The sequence below is a fragment of the Crocodylus siamensis genome, chromosome 1 (genome assembly GCF_052110815.1).
Source record: "Crocodylus siamensis isolate JL-2025a chromosome 1, ASM5211081v1, whole genome shotgun sequence".
Taxonomy (NCBI): domain Eukaryota; kingdom Metazoa; phylum Chordata; order Crocodylia; family Crocodylidae; genus Crocodylus; species Crocodylus siamensis.
Window position 1 is genome coordinate 425,886,738 of NC_143395.1, and position 19,612 is coordinate 425,906,349.

At 54.4% G+C, this 19,612-nt stretch overlaps 1 non-coding gene across 1 annotated transcript; it reads left to right on the top strand.

The window, feature by feature from the left end:
• Positions 1 to 3,241: 3,241 nt before the first annotated feature.
• TRNAG-CCC (transfer RNA glycine (anticodon CCC)) lies at positions 3,242 to 3,312 on the top strand. The gene has a single exon. It is a non-coding gene; the product is annotated as a tRNA-Gly (tRNA).
• The last annotated feature ends 16,300 nt before the right edge of the window (positions 3,313 to 19,612 follow it).

Below are 19,612 nucleotides of genomic sequence, written 5' to 3' on the forward strand. Positions count from 1 at the left end.
TCATGAGGGGCCACCACCCCTACACGTCTCATCCCGCCCCCCGCCCCACCCTCTGCTGTATCACGTAGACATAAGATGAGTTTTGCTTTCAAGAATATGGGGTAGGATTTCCCCCAAACCCCTGCACCTGTCTCCTTGAAACTTGGCAGGCTTTGTGGCCTCAGCAGCAGCTACCAGCCCTGCTGTTTTCACCTCCCTCCCCATGTTGTAACACCTAGACACGACATGAGTTTTGCTTTCTACTATTTGGGGTGCAGTTGCCCCCAACCCCCTGCACCAATCTTCTTGAAACGTGGCAGGCTTCATGGTCGCTGAAGATTCTGACACACCTGCAAATTTCATCCAAATCAGACAAAAAAGCCAAAGTTACAGATATGGTATTATTTCCCCATTTTACCTTATGGCCAGATCTCAGGGGCAGCTCCAAAGCTTTTCCAAACTGCTTTGGGAAGCTTAATGAAGCCAGCGCTTCGCCCCAGACATGCGGCTTCAGACACCACAGCCTCCACAATTTCTCTGCATCTCAAGCAGGTTCCAAAGCCTTGCACAGCCCTCGTGATGATCAGGTCACAAAGGCCTTGGATGCAGGTGTTGCCGTGGATGTAGTCTTTTGCACTCAGAGGGCGGTGGTGGACGGGTCATATCCGACCTGGGGGGAAGTGGGCAGCGGAGTCCCCCAGGGCTCGGTCCTCGGGCCCGCACTCTTCAATCTCTTTATCAGCGATTTGGACGACGGGGTGAGAAGCAACCTGTTTAACTTCGCTGATGATACCAAAATTTGGGGTGAGGTGAGCACGCTAGTAGGGAGGGAAAGACTGCAGCAAGACTTGCATAGGTTACAGGGGTGGGCTAGCCAAAACAGGACGGATGCGTTTCAATACTGACAAGTGCAGGGTGCTGCACATGGGCAGTAGGAACCAGCAGCTCACTTCTAAGATGGGAAACTCCCTTCTTGAGAGCAGAGAGGCAGAAAGGGATCGTGGGGTCATTATTGACTCCAAGAGGAACATGGGCCGACAATGCGAGGTCACAGTTGGCAGGGCTAACCGGACCTTGTCGTGCATCCACAGGTGCGTCTCAAGTCGATCCCGGGAGGTGATCCTCCCGCTCTGTGCGACACTGGTCAGGCCGCAGCTGGAGTACTGGATCCAGTTCTGGGCGTCCCACTTCAGGAGGGATGTGGACAGCGTGGAGAGGGTGCAGAGCAGGCCACTCGCATGATCCAGGGACAGCAGGGCAGACCCTGCAATGAGAGACTGCGGGACCTGAACCTGTTCAGCCTCCGCAAGAGAAGGCTGAGGGGGGACCTGGTGACTGCCTATAAACTCACGAGGGGGGACCAGAAGGGTTTGGGAGAGACCTTGTTTCCCCGAGCGCACCCGTGCATAACAAGGAATAACGGCCACAAGTTGTTCCACAGGAGGTTTAGATGAGACATCCGCAAGAACGACTTCACGGTTAGGAGCTGGACCCAACTTCCAAGGGAAGTGGTGCTGGCTCCTACCCTGGGGGCCTTGAAGAGGAGGCTTGATGCCTACCTGGCTGGAGTCATTTGAGCCCAGTTTTTTTTCTCCTGCCCTGGCAGGGGGTCGGGCTTGAAGAGCTACAAGGTCCCTTCGACCCGGCTTCTCGGATTCTATGACTGTGGGAGGGCAAGGAAGGAGCTGCGCACGTCCCCTTTCCTCCCCTTCCGCGGATGGCTAGAGGACTCTGTCTGAAGCCTGGCCCAGTTGGAGGAGTGGACGTGGGTCGGACTGCCTCACCAGCCCGAGGAGCTCTTGCCCGCAGACACCCAGGGAGTCTTGGGGACTGGCTGCCCTGGGCAGGGGACCTGCGGCAAGGCTTCTCCACGCAGCCCAAAAGAGCCCCCTGGGTTGGTCCTGTGGTGTAACGGCCAGCACCCTGGGCTCTGAATCCAGTAATCCGAGTTCGAGTCTCGGCAGGGCCTCAGGTGAGTCTCTTTTGCATGGACAGCTCTTGCAAAGAGGTGACTTGGCTCTCTCCTGAGCTTTCCACTCCTTTGCACTTCCCCACATTTGCATGGGTGTGCAAAATACAGCCAATGTCCTGGAACTGGCCCACAGCACGATGGTTTCCAGCCCACAGATGGGAGCAATCCAAGCCGTGGCACATGCAGCCAGTCCCGCCACGCCGGGCGCACAGTGGCACTGGGACAGCCACAGACTCAGTTTCCCCCTGCCCCACTGGCAGCAACACTGAGCATCAGCAGCCAGATGCTGCTCCCACCTGCCATGGCCCCACCACATCCCCTCGCCTGAGCCTGGGCTGCCTGCTGGCTCCACAGCCAGGCCCCATGGGATCCCGCCAGTCCGCCCATCCTGCCTGGCATCCCCAGCAGTGGGCTTGAAGTGCAAACGTCTGGGTCACATAGGATTAATTGCCCTCCCCCACCCCTCCACAACTATGGGCTGGCTCAGCACCCCGTCCTGACATGCTGCGCCTGGCTGGATCAACTCTCCCAACTCTGACGAGCCGGTGACACACAAGCATTTTTGTGCCACTGATATGCCATGGCTGCACGAGCGTGCAGCACTGATTGTGTGACAAGTGTGCTGTAACAAAGGTGGAAGGAAGCCCCGGGCCCTTGGAGCTGGGAACTCACGCTCTCCTCCTGCGGCCTGCGGGGAGGTGCCGAGAGGAGGCAAACTCCCCGTGAAGGCTGTTCCGCTCTGGGCTCGCTCTCCTTCGCTCCATGCTCACCTCCCTCCTCTTGCCCTGGGGCCAGGGAAGGACTCCTGCAAGAATGAATCACCACAGGAAAAGGAAGAGGAGCAGCCAAGTGCCCGGCCTGCGGCACAGGCAGCAGACAGGCCCAAGGGGGTCTCTGCTATGTCCATCCAGACCCTGGGGCACCCACATCCCAGATGCTCGTAGTCACTGCAGGATCCCCGCAGCACCCATCACAGGGACGGAGGGAGTCGCATGGAAAGCAGGAGCTCAGAAAGGGATTGGGGGTCCTTGTGGCAGCCAGGGCAAAGGAAGAAACCCACGCAAGGGTAGCGCAATCACTTCCCCGTGGTTGTAGTGTTTTCCTGTTTGTTCTACTGCGGGCTGTTTGTTTCAGTGCTGGCCGGTGATGCTTGATCAGCTTTGGATCACGAGCGTGAAGATCCCCCAAAACCTTGGGCTTGTTTGTCCTTGGACTGAATCCCAGTGGAGGGAAGGGTCCCCTTTCTGCTGGCTTTGTCAGGACTTGGATAGATTTGCTGGTGTCTCCAGTGCATTGGTGGTTCAAGGGTAGAATTCCTGCCTCCCATGCAGGAGACCTGGGTTCAACTCCCAGCCAGTGCAGGGGCTGTAGGGGACCATGTTGTAGGCCTTAACAGCCTAGTTCAGTTCAAGAAGCTTGTGGGTGACTTCCAGTGCAGCCTCCAGAGGGACTGGCTCCGGGATGTCTCTTTTGCAGTATGACCTGCACCCAGTGCCTCCTCTACCGCATTGGCTGAGCCTGCCCTTGGCATAGGACTGGACTGATTTTGCCGTCCCCTGGGGTCCTGGCAGCGCTAGCAGGGGCCGCGCACCCTCAGGCCGGCTCCACGGAGGCAGGACAAGCAGAGCTCTGTGAAGCCGGTAACGAGCCTAAAGTGCTGTCACCGTTCACACCCTCAGCTGCTATTTCTTCAGCTGTTAGCACTTCAGACTGTGTCCCGCTGGGAGCGGTGTCTTGACGCATCGCTCACTGGCTGCCCGCTGCTGCGCCAAGTCACTGAGCAGTAGGCTTGTGCGAGGCAGCCACGATCCGATCCAGCTTTGGAGCCAGCCACTTCCCATGGCGGTGATCTGATCGAGAGCTCCAGACCGAGCTCCAGCTTGGATCCGGCCGAAGTGGCGCCGAAGCTTCGGAGCCGCCTCAGCCATCTGGCCATAGGGTATCATGTTTGTTGCTTTTTGTCTGACTTGGATTCAACTTGCAGGGCTGGTAGCCTCTGCGGAGCGCCTGAAGCCTGCCAAGTTTCCGGAAGATTGGTGTAGAGGTCTGGGGGGACCTGTACCCCAAATTCTTGAAAGCAAAACTCCTGTCATGTCCATGTGTTATAACACAAGGGGGTCAAAACTGCAGGGGTGGTGGCCCCTGGGGTGGCCATGAAGCCTGCCAGCTGTCAAGGAGCTCGGTGCAGGGGTTTGTGGGGAACTGCACCTCACGCTGTGGACAAGCAAAACTCATGACCTGGGTGACACTGTGGGTTAAGACGCAGTGGGGTGAAAGCTGCAGGGATGGTGGCCCCTGGGGTGGCCATGATGACTGCCAGCTCTGGAGGAGATCAGTGCAGGGGGGTTCTGGGGCCCTGCACCCCTAGCTGCTGACAGGCAAACCTCATGACCTGGGTGCTGACTGTGTCCATCTTGGAGCAGTTGATTGTCTGCATTGACTATTTCCTTTCCTTAGTTTGCTTTCGTAGGTGTTAATTGATGGTAATTAGCTGGCTACATTAGCTAGCTGCTGTGTATTGAGTTGGTCCTGGAGTGAATCCTGATGGGTTGCTAAGTGGTAACACAGCAGCTTAGCAGCCAGGCCGGCAGTCGTGTCTCCCACGCCCCAAGACACAGACAGTCAGTCCCACAAGCACCCATGGCATGTGTGAGGGAGTGGGGCCTAGGGGCGGCCGTGAACTCCCTAGCACCCCCTACCATCACGTTAGGGTGAACTTAGCACCCTCAGAATCTCGCCCGCCACGACTTTGATGACCGATAAGTTGTATGGGAGGCTGCCTCTGTTCCCCAGTCGACGGTACTGATGTTCCGGCCCCTACACCTAAATGGGGTATCTATATGCGCCCCGCCTTAAGGGCTAGGCGTGCCTCCAAACCTCCCCTTCAGCACGCCCCAAGCCTCGCAGCTGTTCTGCGGGACGTTTGTATAGTCCCTCGCCCCTCGGATGCCCTGGTTCTCTCTCTCGGGCACCCCGGGCTCCTCGCCCACCTGGCGCCCCCTTGGGTCGGGCTCCTATCTCAAGCCCGCTCCCTGCGCCCTGGGCCTGTCTCGCTGGCGGCCAGCTAATCGCTGGCGCCCCCTGGGTCCGGCTCGCTAGCGCCGCCTAATACCGGCGCCCCCTGGGCCGGGTTCTCTCCGGCGTCCAGCTAATCGCTGGCTCCCCCTGGGTCTAGAGCGTTACTGCCGCCCTAATCCCGGCGCCCTTGGGCCGGCTGGCTATCGCCGCCCTAATCCCGGCGCCCTTGGGTCTGGCTCGCTACCTCGCCTGTTCTGCCCCGCTCTGGGGCCTTGCCCTCCCTAGGGCCGACGCCGCGCGCCTTGCGCCCTTTCTCTGCCCCACTCTGGGGCCTTGCCCTCTCCAGGGCCGACGCCGCGCGCCTCGCGCTCTGTCTCTGCCCCGCTCCGGGGCCTTGCCCTCTCCAGGGCCGACGCCTAGCGCCTCGCGCTAGAGGGCACAGGCGATCGCCGCCGTGCCTGTCCCCTTGACCCTTCTCTGGGTCCGGTTGCCCCACTGGGCAAAACACCGCCCTTATGGGCTGGGGTCTGCAACCCCGCACACCGCGCCTCCCTGGCGCAATACGGTGCCTCTCTGGCACTGACAATAGTGCCCCGCTGGCACTGTGGCCCTACTGGGCACCGGGAACCCCCAAGCTGCTGGGGAGCCCCCGTGAGGCCGCCTCGCTCCCCTACAGCCTCACCCGGTCCTCCGGTGCAAACTGGAACTTAAGCTCAAGCCATCTGGCTGCAACATAAACACAGAGGCTCCGTACGCCTAACCATAACTCCAAGCCCTGCCAGGGCTCTCAGTCCTACCTCCCTTCAGGGCCATCTTCTTCCCCGCATCATCGCAGCCAGTTAGTGTGGCACGGCTGCGACCACTAACTCGGGCCACTCAGCTCAGCCACACAGCTCCTGCTCCTGCGGCAGCCAGAAGGGAACCGTGAGGCAGGCTCCGGCCGAAGCTGTTTATAAAGGCCTGGCCCTGCCCGCTTCTGGCCCCGTCACCCGCCTGGTCGCCCTGGCAACTGGCACCTGAGCTGCCTGGATGATTGGCAGCTCTGCCAATCATACTCAGTCACGGGGCACTTACGTGACTCCGTGACAGCATGAGTTTTGCCTGTCAGCAGCTAGGGGTGCGGAGCCAGAACCCCTGCACCCCTCTCCTCAACAGCTGGCAGGCGTCATGGCTACCGCAGGGACCACCCTCCCTGCACCTTTCACTCTGCTGCACCCTAACACACAGTGTCACCCATGTCACGAGTCTTGCTTGTCCACAGCTTGAGGTGCAGTTCCCCCCATACCCCTGCACTGATCTTGAAACTTGGCCTGCTTCGTGGCCTCATGAGGCGCCACCACCCCTACACGTCTCATCCCGCCCCCCGCCCCACCCTCTGCTGTATCACGTAGACATAAGATGAGTTTTGCTTTCAAGAATATGGGGTAGGATTTCCCCCAAACCCCTGCACCTGTCTCCTTGAAACTTGGCAGGCTTTGTGGCCTCAGCAGCAGCTACCAGCCCTGCTGTTTTCACCTCCCTCCCCATGTTGTAACACCTAGACACGACATGAGTTTTGCTTTCTACTATTTGGGGTGCAGTTGCCCCCAACCCCCTGCACCAATCTTCTTGAAACGTGGCAGGCTTCATGGTCGCTGAAGATTCTGACACACCTGCAAATTTCATCCAAATCAGACAAAAAAGCCAAAGTTACAGATATGGTATTATTTCCCCATTTTACCTTATGGCCAGATCTCAGGGGCAGCTCCAAAGCTTTTCCAAACTGCTTTGGGAAGCTTAATGAAGCCAGCGCTTCGCCCCAGACATGCGGCTTCAGACACCACAGCCTCCACAATTTCTCTGCATCTCAAGCAGGTTCCAAAGCCTTGCACAGCCCTCGTGATGATCAGGTCACAAAGGCCTTGGATGCAGGTGTTGCCGTGGATGTAGTCTTTTGCACTCAGAGGGCGGTGGTGGACGGGTCATATCCGACCTGGGGGGAAGTGGGCAGCGGAGTCCCCCAGGGCTCGGTCCTCGGGCCCGCACTCTTCAATCTCTTTATCAGCGATTTGGACGACGGGGTGAGAAGCAACCTGTTTAACTTCGCTGATGATACCAAAATTTGGGGTGAGGTGAGCACGCTAGTAGGGAGGGAAAGACTGCAGCAAGACTTGCATAGGTTACAGGGGTGGGCTAGCCAAAACAGGACGGATGCGTTTCAATACTGACAAGTGCAGGGTGCTGCACATGGGCAGTAGGAACCAGCAGCTCACTTCTAAGATGGGAAACTCCCTTCTTGAGAGCAGAGAGGCAGAAAGGGATCGTGGGGTCATTATTGACTCCAAGAGGAACATGGGCCGACAATGCGAGGTCACAGTTGGCAGGGCTAACCGGACCTTGTCGTGCATCCACAGGTGCGTCTCAAGTCGATCCCGGGAGGTGATCCTCCCGCTCTGTGCGACACTGGTCAGGCCGCAGCTGGAGTACTGGATCCAGTTCTGGGCGTCCCACTTCAGGAGGGATGTGGACAGCGTGGAGAGGGTGCAGAGCAGGCCACTCGCATGATCCAGGGACAGCAGGGCAGACCCTGCAATGAGAGACTGCGGGACCTGAACCTGTTCAGCCTCCGCAAGAGAAGGCTGAGGGGGGACCTGGTGACTGCCTATAAACTCACGAGGGGGGACCAGAAGGGTTTGGGAGAGACCTTGTTTCCCCGAGCGCACCCGTGCATAACAAGGAATAACGGCCACAAGTTGTTCCACAGGAGGTTTAGATGAGACATCCGCAAGAACGACTTCACGGTTAGGAGCTGGACCCAACTTCCAAGGGAAGTGGTGCTGGCTCCTACCCTGGGGGCCTTGAAGAGGAGGCTTGATGCCTACCTGGCTGGAGTCATTTGAGCCCAGTTTTTTTTCTCCTGCCCTGGCAGGGGGTCGGGCTTGAAGAGCTACAAGGTCCCTTCGACCCGGCTTCTCGGATTCTATGACTGCGGGAGGGCAAGGAAGGAGCTGCGCACGTCCCCTTTCCTCCCCTTCCGCGGATGGCTAGAGGACTCTGTCTGAAGCCTGGCCCAGTTGGAGGAGTGGACGTGGGTCGGACTGCCTCACCAGCCCGAGGAGCTCTTGCCCACAGACACCCAGGGAGTCTTGGGGACTGGCTGCCCTGGGCAGGGGACCTGCGGCAAGGCTTCTCCACGCAGCCCAAAAGAGCCCCCTGGGTTGGTCCTGTGGTGTAACGGCCAGCACCCTGGGCTCTGAATCCAGTAATCCGAGTTCGAGTCTCGGCAGGGCCTCAGGTGAGTCTCTTTTGCATGGACAGCTCTTGCAAAGAGGTGACTTGGCTCTCTCCTGAGCTTTCCACTCCTTTGCTCTTCCCCACATTTGCATGGGTGTGCAAAATACAGCCAATGTCCTGGAACTGGCCCACAGCACGATGGTTTCCAGCCCACAGATGGGAGCAATCCAAGCCGTGGCACATGCAGCCAGTCCCGCCACGCCGGGCGCACAGTGGCACTGGGACAGCCACAGACTCAGTTTCCCCCTGCCCCACTGGCAGCAACACTGAGCATCAGCAGCCAGATGCTGCTCCCACCTGCCATGGCCCCACCACATCCCCTCGCCTGAGCCTGGGCTGCCTGCTGGCTCCACAGCCAGGCCCCATGGGATCCCGCCAGTCCGCCCATCCTGCCTGGCATCCCCAGCAGTGGGCTTGAAGTGCAAACGTCTGGGTCACATAGGATTAATTGCCCTCCCCCACCCCTCCACAACTATGGGCTGGCTCAGCACCCCGTCCTGACATGCTGCGCCTGGCTGGATCAACTCACCCAAGTCTGGAAATCCGTGCGTTTTTGTGAAACTATATGGCATGGGTGTGTGAGCGTGAGGGAGTCACATGGAGAGCAGGAGCTGAGAAAGGGATCTGGGCTCCTTGTGGCAGCCAGGGCAAAGAAACAAACACACGAAATGTAGCCCAGTCACATCCTCATGGTTACAGTGTTTCCTCTTTTTTCTACTGCGGGCTGTTTCTTTCAGGTCTGGCCAGTGATGTTTGATCAGTTTTGCATCATGAGAGTGAAGATCGCCCAAAATCTTGGGTCTGCCTCTCACTGGAGTGAATCAGAATGGACGGAAGGGTCACCTTTACCTTTTCTTTTTTAGGACTTGGATAAGCCCTGCTGTCTCTTTTCTAATACATCAGGCACTGGTGGTTCAATGGTAGAATTCCTTCATCCCATGCAGGGGACCTGGGTTCATTGCCCAACCAATGCAGTTGCTTGTACTGGATGCTTCATGGGCCTTCATGCCCTAATGTTGTTCTTGATGAAGGTGTTTTTGGTAGCTTTCACTGATTTCTTAACTTAAAAAAAAACTTCCAATGCAGAGATCTCTGAAAAGTCAGAATAAAGCTGCATGTTTTGATATTACTGATTGCTTTTTGAAACTTCTGGATTTATCTTCCAAATCATGTATGAATATAAACACAGTGAGCAGTGCTAATAGTGTGTGGCACCATGAAAAAAATCTCATGGCCCTCCAGAGTGCCCAATCACCCTGGCTGCAAATTACTCCTCTAGATTATTTCAGCTGCACTGAGAGGATGCTAGAAATAGAAAGAAGATGAACAAAAGTGAAGCCTTCACTCCATGCCTTGCCCTGCAAGGAAAATGAAGAGTCATTTTATTTCAGCCTTGACAAAAAGGGTCCGCTGTCCATTGAGAAATGCAGTTGGCAGTAAAGAAAGGGGAGGAGGAAATGAGAGCGAAGTTCAAAGCTGGATTCTTGCTGGGAAGGCCAGCACCTGGGACATTAAATCCTAAATCTGAGATGCCGCTAGCAGTGTCGGCAGTTAGGCGGGGCGTGGCCAGTGGTGACCGCCATGGTGCTTTTCTCAGGGGGTGCACTGACAATCTAAGGGGATGCACGTGCACCCGCATGCACCCCCTATGCATCACCAATGATTTAGGGGCATAGAATGAAACCCTGGGACACTTGTACATGTGACACCAAGATGATGTACAAGTGATGACAATTTCCCTTAATAGTGTCACACTTCTCATGTCTGGGAGTTTTAGGGCTTTTTAATTAGTTCTCATCATTACAAATGTAGTTTAGTTTGCAATGTGTCAACTTGCAACCATGCAGCCATAAATCTGCCATGTGCACACGGTAAATCACTGAATTACGTGTACTGGATCCCTTTGATCACCAGGTGTCACTACAAGTTTTGTGTAGTGAGCCCTCTTGTCCCCCAAAAGTTGCTACAGTTTGCAGGTATTTGTGTATAATGAATGTTTTAGGACAGCAGGTGTACCTGCAGAGCCCAACATGAATCAATCTTCTGGTGACCTCTTTTTATTACTTTATTAAACAAATAATTCAAAGAAATGGGTCAGTGCTTGTTGTCTCCTATGTCACTTGGTGTGGTGGGGGTCCAGAGGGCCCTTCTCCGCTCCTGGGGGTGCTGTGGGGGGTGGTGTACCCTGACCCCCTGGCCCTGTTGGGTGTGTTCTGCTCTGAGCAATTAACAGCTGATGGCGAGTGCAATCTCACAGTTTTGCATCAGCTGTTTTTTTTCCAGCTCCCCCCAGGAGTCAGCAACCAAGACGTTCACACAAGCAGGCTGCTGGCTTGCAGGGACAATTGGCATTGACTAAAACCTGCCTGACTGCTTTTGAAGACTTGCAGGTGAACTCTGAGCTGCCCGCCCCACCTCGCCCCAGGCGTCTGCTGCAACAGGAGGGGTCTGGTCCGGTCCCACGCCTGGCTCCTGAGCTGGGGGATGGGCTGTGTCTGGGGCCTGTTGCCTGACTCGGGGAAACCCACCTGAATCCCTGCTCTGCAAGTGGAAGGATCTGATGCGCTAAAGGAGTAGAGACACCTGCTCCCCCACCTGTCATGGGGATGGTCCCCTCTTCCCCCTCCTCCACAGCCAAGTGCCCTAGCCCAGCACTGGGTAAATCCTTTTGCTCTTGTCTGCCCAGGTGGAGGAGCTCTGAAAATCCCTGGTGAGACTTTGGTGAGACCTGCAGTGGGGGCCACTTTCCCTCCCAGTCCCTCCTCAGCCAGCTTGCCCACCCAGGAGGGGCCATGGCCGGGTGACTGCTCTGCCTGACAGCTGTAGTGGAGCTCGCAGTGGGGGCTTTACTCCCCGTTTACTCCCACTGTTTGCAGCTGGTCCAGGTCCTGGATACCTGCTGATAGCCATGGAGCCTGGGCTGGGGGGAAGGGGCTTTGGGTGGGGTTCAAGCTGAGAGCGGGGCATTACCTGGTTTTAAAAAAAATGAAAAAAGGAAATAGGTGTGGACAGAGTGAGGAGGGTGGCACTCAGTCCATCTGCACCTGGAGCTTGGGGACCCCCGGCAGCGGGAGGTTCACCCTCAGGAACACCAGCTGCTCCCCCAAAACAGCATCCACGCAGGTGCGGTGAGGTGCCGCTACATCCCCAGCGATGCTGAACACCCACTCTCTCGGCACACTGGTCGGTGTTCAGGACAGGTCTTCCTGGGCAACTGTGGCCAGATCCGGCCACCCCTGGCTGCAGCCTGCCCAGTAGGCCAAGGGGTCACACAGCAGTGGCTCCACATCCTTGGCAAGATAGGCAGCCACAAAGGCATGAGAGCTACCTGCTTGATGCTGGGGTCTGGTGGCTCTGGATCCACCGTAGAAGCCATGCCCGTGGCCTATATTGGCAGCGCCTGCGGTGGAGGACAAGACTGGCTCATGGATGGGGTGCTAGCATGAGACAGTGGATCCACCTGTTCCACGTCCCCCCGCCTCCGCCATTCGGCCTCCCTTTCTTTTCCAGCATTTCCAGCTTAAGAATATTTGAGCACTTGTGGCACATGGGCCAGGTCCTGGAGGACTGGAAAAGGGCCTATGTGGTCCCTATTTTCAAGAAAGGGAGGAAGGTGGATCCAAGCAACTATAGGCCAGTCAGTCTCACCTCCATCCTTGGCAAAGTCTTTGAAAAGATGATTCAGGCTCATATATGGGAGAGCCCAGCAGGAAAAATTATGCTGAGGGAAACCAGCACGGGTTCGTAGCAGGTAGATCATGCCTGACTGATCTAGTCTGTTTTTATGACCAGGTTACAAAACACCTGGATGCAGGAGTAGGGGTAGATATCGTGTACTTAGACTTCAGGAAGGCCTTTGATATGGTATCCCACCCCATACTTGTGAACAAGTTAAGAGGCTGTGACTTGGATGATTATGCAGTCCAGTGGGTGGCAAATTGGCTAGAGGGTCATATCCAGAGAGTGGTGGTGGATGGGTTGGTATCGACCTGGAAGGGAGTGGGTAGTGAGGTCCTTGGACCGATACGCTTCAATGTCCTCATCAGTGACTTGGACGAGGGAGTGAAGTGTACTCTGTCCAAGTTTGCGGATGATACAAAACTGTGGGGAGAAGTGGACACACCGGAGGGCAGGGAACAACTGCAGGCAGACCTGGACAGGTTGGACAAAGGGGCAGAAAACAACAAAATGCGGTTTAACAAGGAGAAATGCAATGTGCTGCACCTGGGGAGGAGAAATGTCCAGCACACCTACTGCCTAGGAAATGACCTGCTCGGCAGCACGGAAGCGGAAAGGGATCTCGGAGTCCAGTGGACTCCAGGATGAACACGAGTCGTCGGTGTGACAAAGTCATCAGCAAAGCTAATGGCACTTTATTGTGCATTGGCAGTTGCATGACAAACAGAAACGGGGAGGTGATGCTTCCCCTCTATCGGGTGCTGGTCAGGCCACAGCTGGAGCACTGGGTCCAGTTTTGGGCGCCGCACTTGAAGAGGGATGTGGATAACCTGGAGAGGGTTCAGAGAAGGGCCACTCGTATGGTTAAGGGCTTGCAGGCCAAGCCCTACGAGGAGAGACGAGGGCACCTGGACCTCTTCAGCCTCTGTAAGAGAAGGTCGAGAGGAGACCTTGTGGCTGTCTGTAAATTCATCATGGGGGCGCAGAGGGAATTGGTGAGGTTCTGCTCACCAAGGTGCCTCTGGGGGTCACAAGAAATAATGGCCATAAGCTAGCAGAGAGCAGATTTAGACTGGACATTAGGAAGTTCTTCACAGTTAGAGTGGCCAAAATCTGGACTGGGCTCCCAAGGGAGGTGGTGCTCTCCTCTACCCTGGGGGTCTTCAGGAGGAGGTTGGACGGGCATCTGGCTGGGGTCATGTGAACCCAGTACTCCTTCCTGCCTACGCAGGGGGTCAGACTTGATGATCTATTGAGGTCCCTTCCAGCCCTAACATCTATGAATCTATGAATCTCCGTCCACTGATTCAGTGTTTGGCTGCCACATACGGTGCCCTTCACCCTTGGGTCACACATGGTGACAGCACATGGACTGTACTGGACCGCAAGGGGTCAAGCCCTTTCCTGAAGCCTCCCTCAGCTGCCTCACCAGTGCCTGCATGTCTGGTGACAGCGGCCTGCCCCATCCAGGAACCCTGATCCCCTGGAAGCTCTCCGTTTGGCTCCGAAGTTCCCACACTAGGGGATCACCTGGATAAGGAGGGCTTCAGCAGCACTGAGGGTCTTGGTGGCCTTGAGGAAGAGCTTGAGGACCACCAAGATCTGGGAGATGGTATCCCACTCAGCTCTCTTCAGGGGGCCGCTAATCCTGATCTCCCCAAGCAAGACCATCTCATGGATGGCCTTCTGTTGCTCCACCAGTCTTTCGAGCATCAGGTATGCAGAGTTTTACCCAGTCTCCACATCCTGCATGATTTTGTGCTGTGGGATGTTCAGCTCTCTTTGTTTATCCCACAGCATCTTGCCCCACTTGATGCTCTAGTGGAAGTAGCCCAGCACGATAATGATGATGTTACACGTGGGAATGCTCTGGCAGACTCTGCTGCCAAAGCTGCGGCTATTTCCACTCCTCAGGCTAAGCCTGTGCTTTTGTCTATTCCAACTGACCGGTCTCCATTGGCAAGTCTTCACGACGTTGCCCTCCTCCAAGATCAAGCTCCAGAACCAGAGAAACACACATGGAGACTGGCTGGGTGTTTGTTACACCCTGACCATTTGTGGCGCTCCCCGGACGGCTGCCTGGTTGCCCCAATAGTCCTTCTTCATCTTGCTCACATACACCATGGCATGGCACACGTAAGCATAAGAAAGATAATAGAAGCTGTTAAACTTGATTAGTTTGCTCCAACTTTTCCATCTGTGTACTGCCACACCTGTCCTATTTGCCAAGCCCATAATGTGGGAAAGCCTGTAAAAACAAAGAAGGCAGCACATCCCCCACCTTGGGGACCGTTTGTAAATTTACAATTAGATTTTATTCCAATGCAGAAATGTTGTTCTTATGAATATGTTCTTGTTATTATACGTATATTTTCTGGATGGGTAGAAGCCTACCCATGTGCAAAAGCTGACACCATCACTGTAAGCAAAAAGTTGCTCAGAGACTTTATTCCAAGGTTTGGTATTCCTTTATCCCTAAATTCTGATAGAGGAACTCATTTTACTGGACAGATAATGAAAGAAGTCTGCAAAGTCCTACAGATCCAACAGAACTGTCATTGCCCATACCCTCCGCAGGCCTCGGGCCAAGTGAAACGCCAGAATGGCACTCTGAAAAATAAACTGGCCAAAATTTGTCCTGAGACTCACCTAAAATGGCCAGACGCACTTCCCATAGCCCTTTTGAGTATGAGATCTGCTGCCAACTGAAAGACTGGGCTTAGCCCACATGAAAGTCTAATGGGAAGACCCATGAGGCTGCCCGCCTCGCCACCTGTTGCCTCCCACTTTTGCGATATACTTAATTAATTAATTATTCACTTAATAATACTATTCTGAACTATTGTAAGGCACTAATAAAGTGTGTTAAAGCTTTTCATTCACAGGTACAAGCAGATCTCCTCAAAGAACAAGATGAGCTGTGCCATTCTGTCTTGCCTAAAAATTAGGTCCATATAAAAGTCCATCAATGAAAGTCATTGCTGGAACCTCGCTGGAAAGGCCCATTCCAGGTACTCCTGACCACCAACACTGCAAGCAAGTGTCAAGGACTCCAGACATGGATCCGTGCTTCACACAGTAAGAAAACTTCAGCCCCGTTAGACCCAGAGTCTCCTCCATATCAATCTTGTAATCAGCCTCCACAGACTGGTAGTGAGCCTAGCGCCTGCCAGCAGGAGAGCTCAAGAGCAGTCGTGAGCCAAGCGCCTACTGGCGAAGAGGATTTGCCACTACAGAGCGAAGAGGATGTGCCCCAACGACACCACTACGCCCTTCGGGACAGGAAAAAGGCCTCTACCTCGTTCCTGGTTCCCGAGGTGGAGTTGGTTAGTCATGATTTGGGTCGTTCTCAGTATTTCTTTTTGGGCCATCTTATATGAACTTGACTCATGAGTTATAAGAAACTCTGTAAACCAAACTACACTTCTGCACCGACAGAGAAGATCATTTCATGAAAATATGTTCTTGTCTTTAGTTAATCAAATTAGGATAGATTTAAATGTCTCTCATTGCTGGATATGTAGTCATGTCCCTATCTATTCTACCGGAGGAATACCCGTGATACCGGTACCCTTGAATGCAACTCAGATGTTAGCCCCTTACTGTTCAGATTTTCAGGGAAACAAAACTTGTCAAAATGTAAGTTGCAACTGGTCTGACTATGTACGATTAGTGTGTGCCACCCCTGGAAAGATCTGTTGGACCTGTAATGGATCTCGTGTTGTAGTAGGAGTCAGTAAGTGGAGGTAGAATTTAAGATAAATGGTGCTTGGTTTTCTAACGGCTCCTGGATATCTAACTACTCCCCTGCAGGTCAATTTTCAGGCTATTAGTCACAATAGATGATGTCCCCACGCTGTAATACAGGTGGATATACTGCACTAGCTAGTCACTATTTTGTGTGTGGAGATAAGGCCTATAAAAATCATCCCTCTGGTTGGAGAGAAACGTGCTATGTCTCTGCAGCGTATCCTGCCTTTACTATTAGATTTCACTTACCTAAAGAAAGAATTCACAATGTTTGCGAAATTACAGGAGGGGGACCTTGTGGCCTGCTACAAACTGGTCAGCGGGGATCAGCAGGTATTGGGGGAGTCCCTGTTCCCCCGTGTGCTGCCAGGAGTGACCAGGAATAACGGTCACAAGCTGGCGGAGGGTAGGTTTAGATTAGATATTAGGAGGCGCTACTTCACAGTCAGGGCGGCTAGGGCCTGGAACCGGCTTCCAGGGGAAGTGGTGCAGGCTCCTAGCCTGGGGATTTTTAAAAGGAAGTTAGATGAGCACCTTGCCGGGGTCATCTGACCCCGGTGCTCTTTCCTGCCAAGGCAGGGGGTCGGACTAGTTGATCTACCTAGGTCCCTTCCGACTCTAGCTACTATGAAACTATGAAACTATGAAAGGTTTTGGGGTATAATGTTCCCCAGCTATGGCGCAGGCTTAGCTATGTCCGAGATAAAGAAAGTTGCAGCATCTCTAGAAAAGATTCCTAATGCTACTGCTGATAGATTTGATAAAATAAATACCTACATGAAAGAAATAAGGCAAATGACATTGCAAAATCGACTTGCGTTAGACTATATACTAGCCAGCAAAGGAGGAGTCTGTGTTTTAATAGGTAAAGAATGTTGTACTTATTTTCTCGATAATTCAGAAGAAATCCAGGATTTAAGTAAACATATTTGAAAAGAAGCAGCTAAATTGCATGAGTCAGATAGTTGGAATTTGAGTTCTTGGTTTAGCTCTATTTTCAGTTCCTTAGGCTCTACTGTCATGCACAGTTTGTTGATATTGTTTGTTGTTTTTATTGGAGTATACCTAGTGTTTATGATAGTACAATGTTGCTTAAATTGTGCTGTTAAGCAAATGAGAAATAGCCCATCAACCAGAAACGAAGTATATCATTTGTATGTTGAAATAGCAGAAAGTAAAGAAAAAGAAAAACTAGCAGCTGAAAAGCTAATGACTATAAACATCTAACTTGTTGAAAAAAAAAATTAGGGAATGTTAAAGTGAATTTAGTCAGGCTTTTGGCCTCTCTGACTAGAAAAACAGACAGAGACCAGAAGTGCTGATACTGCTTATTTCAGTTATATGTTTTGAGATTTAAAAAAATGTGCGTTAGTACTCTGTGCACAGATGTGCAATTAAGTAAGTTTGTTTTAGTTTCTTCAAGGTCGCATTTTTTTCTCTTTATCTGTCCTAAGTATAAAAATGCCTAGAAACTTAGGGAGGAGGAGGATTCCTTTGAAGCAGACAAGTGGGCGATTCCCCTCGCTGCATGCAATTCTCCCTGTGATCACAGTACAGCCCTCAACAAAGAAAAGCTGGCTCTGTCAGTTCTGATTCAACCACAACGCCAAGTTTGATTTCTTCCGCAGTACCAGAGAGGTCCCTTGAGCAGTCCCAACTGAGGTCGTTGGTCTGCCCTGAGTCTGTTCTTGAGGAGCCTGGTTGCTTGGAACCTGCAAAGTAGCCTTGGCTTGACGACTACTTTAGCGCCAAGGAGCTTGTTCCTCGTCCTACAAACCTCTTGTCCCCAATTCAGCCAGGCAAGCATCTGACGCATCTCTCTGAAGGACGACAGATGGGATCGTTCTACGTGAGTGTCACCGGAGCACTGCGGTCTCCTGTGCCTCAGACAAGTAAGTAACAGAGCTGTCACCCAACAGGGCAGTGCAGCTGCGGGCTGCTATGGCAGCCAGCCGGTGGTGTGACCGGAAGGGGCGGGGCCGGGCCCTTTAGAACAGCGCAGGCCTGGGCCCAGGAGCAGTCCCCTTCTGGGGCCGCAGGGGCGGGAGCTCTGCGGCAGAGCCGAGCGGCCTGAGTTGGTGGTCGCAGCTTTACCGTGCCGACCGGCTGCAAGGATGCCGGGGAGGAGGACACCCTAAAGGGAGGTGGGGTTGCAAGCCCCAGAGGGGCTTGGAGTTTACCTTACGAGCGGGGAGGCTCTGCGTTGTTTGTGTTGTAGCCAGGTGGCTCGGGTTTCGGTTATAGTTACCCCGGAGGAGCGGGTGAGGCTGCAGGGGTGAGAGGAGGCCTCACGGGGGCTCCCGGTGCCCAGCGGGGGCACAGTGTGCAGTGCCGCTGCAGGCACAGCACGAGGAGTGCCGGAAGGGCGCTCGGGGTGTGGGGCTGTAGCCCCAGCCGCGGGAGGCGCGGCACAGGCCCTAGGGAGGGCAGCCGGCGCGCAGAGCGTAGCCTAGGCCCCAGAAGGGGCAGCGGGCACCAGGAGGGCGGCGTAGGCCCGGGGCGCTGGAGAGAGCACCGGAGGGCGAGGGACCAAACAACGTCCAGGAACAACTACGAGGCCTGGGGCGTGCTAAAGGGGAGGTAAGGAGGCACGCATAGCCCTGAAGGCAGGGGTGCGCCGAGGCACCCCAGATGGAGTAGGGGAGGACCACACGTACCGTTCACCCGGGGGATAGAGGCCGCCTCCCATATAAACCTAATTATCATCAAAGTTGTGGCGGCGAGAATCAGAGGGTGCTGAATTACCTGGAGTGACGGTAGGGGCGCTCGGGAGAACACGGCCGCTCCTAGGCCCCACTCCCTCACAGTGAGGCGCCAGACCAAGAATTATTGTCCTCCGCGTGATGGAAGGCACACTTTAAGGCCTTTATCTTACTGTGACACTGTTCCTAGTCGTGTTTGATGCCATGTTTCTCTAGCTGTTCTGCAATAGAGATGTAAACAGGTTTATTCCTGTGGTTTTCCAGTTGCGTCAACACTTTCCCTTCATCCCAAATTTCAAGCAATGCCTCAAATTCTGCATAAGTCCAGTTTGGTTCCTGTCCTTGCAAAGGATCCATCATGTCTTCCACAATGGGACTTTTCTGGCTCCCCTCAATGCCAACCAAACGTAAAGAAGAGCAGATGACACACTCTATAGCCTGCTGCTAGGACCTGTTCTCGGATATTTCATAGACTTCATAGACATCAGGGCTGGAAGGGACCTCGGGAGATCATCGAGTCCAGCCCCCTGCCCAAAGGGCAGGAAGTCAGCTGGGGTCATAGGATCCCAGCAAGGTAAGCATCCAAAGGATGTCATATGTCAAAGGACCTGAGACTTGTGAAGCTTTTATGAAGAGAGGCATCATAGAAATGTGATTTGTGCAATCTCTGGACATCTGAGGCACTTTTTCACTTTTGATAGTCTGGCCCATGCCATTCAGAAGCATGCTCACCCAACTCTTCTGCTGGAAAGTCTTGAAAACATTGGGTGATCACTTCAGGCGAGAAAGCGCGAAACTGTTCGAATGGATCGAGGAAACACGTTTCCTTTAGAGATGCGGGCAAAAACAAATCCTTCATGAGCAGTTTCCACAGGGTGATCAGGCTCCTTACATGGGTGAAATGGTGTAGCAATTGGGGCGGTGGTCCAGAACCTGTTTTTTGGGTGCAGAGCCTAGAAGTTGAGGGCAGGGGACTCTTTCCCCGCCTGACCCTATTTAGCTGCGCCGGGCGGGAGCCGCGCTCCCGAGCCGCGTGAACAGGGGACGCAAACAGGCGTGCTCTTCAGGGGCGCGCTGGAGTTTGCACCGGGGTTTGTGCAGGAAGAGCCAACGGCGGCGGTGGCGGCGGCAGCGGTCGTCTCCAGGTAGGTGCGTGGGGGGACAGCATGGGAGCCGTCACGCGGAGTGCAGCCAGGGCTCCTGCCCCACGGCTGCCTCCTGGCCCGGGGACCGGTGGGGC